Source organism: Ascaphus truei, chromosome 4, assembly GCF_040206685.1.
Source record: "Ascaphus truei isolate aAscTru1 chromosome 4, aAscTru1.hap1, whole genome shotgun sequence".
Taxonomy (NCBI): Eukaryota; Metazoa; Chordata; class Amphibia; order Anura; family Ascaphidae; genus Ascaphus; species Ascaphus truei.
The window spans coordinates 371,102,877-371,105,001 of NC_134486.1; positions in this window are offsets into that span (position 1 = coordinate 371,102,877).

Here is a 2,125-nt window from a genome sequence, read left to right on the forward strand (position 1 = left end):
TGAACTACTAATGCTTCGAATGAGGTGTTGATTTTTTGCAACTGTTTCGGCACTTCAATGAAGACTCTGTGGAGATGTGCCAATTGTGAAACTGTTTCTTCCTGCAGTGCAATCATCCTTTCCAGCACTGTCATCAGGTCAGAATGGCGACGATTTTCTGCTTCCACAATTTTTCCCTCAGAAGCTACAATTGCATCGTATGTCGTATTTGCTGGACGATTTGGCGGTAAAACAGTTTCAATTGGAACGTCTTCATGGTCACTTGCTTCTATTTGTGTGTCTATGGCGGTGGCATCATCATCATCATCATCATCATCATCATCATCATCATAATCCTCTTCATCATGTTCTACAAATAAATGTACACATTATTAAATGTCATGTTAATCTCTGCTGTGTTACTATGTAATTCTACTGTGTCATAAGTAACAACTAACATGTTTCCATACGTTTTATAACCTCACATTAAAAACTACCTTGACTTAAGAATAATGTTTGGACTCAGTATGAAATATGAATGAATGAAAACTTGCTCTAAACTCACAACTCCTACATGATAGTTAACATCACTAACACAATACATGTTGCCTTACACTTCATTTTCACATACACTAAGTAATCCTATTTAAAGAAGATGTGCAAAACAAATAATGAACATGACAACATAACATATAGAAGAGCACATATTATATGGCCACCAACTGATACACTCACCTTCTAGGTGTGTTGAGCTGGCTGACCCAGGTGAAGACACTTGTTCCGTCTCAGGTGACACATGTCCTCCAGGGGCAACTATATTTAACAATAACATTAGTTTTACAATTACATGTGTAAATATTGAACAAACAGTTATTGTATGTTCTGTATTTATGAGTACCTAACAGCATCAGTTCCTTTACCCAAAATGTGTGTGTGAAAGTGAACATAAATAGTTGTAATAACAATGTACATGCCTGTGTACTTAGAACTTTAGAGTTCCCTAACATACAACATACTATGTTTCTGCAGTAATGCGTGAGGATAAATAGATTAAATTTGTACATAAAAATCATATGTTGTGTAGTGATATCAGTATCATAATGTACATAACTATCATGAGATGACCATTCACAATGGTTATCATGAAGGTGGTCATATTGCAAAAAGTGTTGTTTTTGGTAGAGGATATGTGTGGTACATTAATATAAGATGTGGCACACCTGAATGTGGCTGTGACTCAACAAGACAAGACATGCAGTGTGTGATAATGTGTCGTTGATAGTAGTTCAACTATAGATATGAGTGAACTAATGTGTGACGTACGCTTTGATAAGTAATGAGTTGTTGGGGCATTTAGTAGCTAAAGTGAAGCTTTCAAATGAGTGTGATTAACTTCAGTTGTGCTAGTCAGGTTGTAAGAACGGTATTCCCTTCCCCAAAAAGCCTAATCAGCCACACCTTTCAATTACTTGAAACAGGTGAAAATGGTGTGAACTAAGTTGACCCTAAAATGAGGCTGTAATTAGTGTGTGCTGAACCCCACCCCCTCTGTTGAAGTGTATGCTGTGATGAGATATTAATTGCAGCTGCTTTAACACAATGGTAGATGAGCTAAATAGTCGTGTGCAGTTTTTAAGTTATGAAAACAATGACATAACATATGATACAGCAGCGGCAGCTCTTATTCGAGCAAATGCCGCTGGCTGAATGAGGCTGGGAAGCGGGTAGCCGCGGCGCGTGGCGGCGCACTGTGACGTCACGGTCACAAGCGCGCCCGGCTTCCCCGTCTTCCCCGGCTTCCCCAGGCTTCCCCGACACCCCTGGAGTTCAAATCTAGGTAAGCGGGGGTGCGGGGAAGCAGAGGGGCAGAGTAGAAGCCGGGTTCGGGGTGTCTTTGGGGGGGTAATTGCGCGCGATGTGGAGGGGGGGTGCGTGGGGGAAACGCGGCGGCGCGCGTTTCTGACTGGCGGCAGCTGGGGTAGATCCCGGCATGCCGCCGGCATTTACTTTAATAAAGTATGTCGCTACTGTACGTGTGCCTCATTATGCTGTCTGTATATGACTTAAATCAAAAATGGACCTTTTCATTAACAACTATAGATGTGTTAGTGCAAGTGATGTTTGTAGGCCGTTGCATGCAATATAT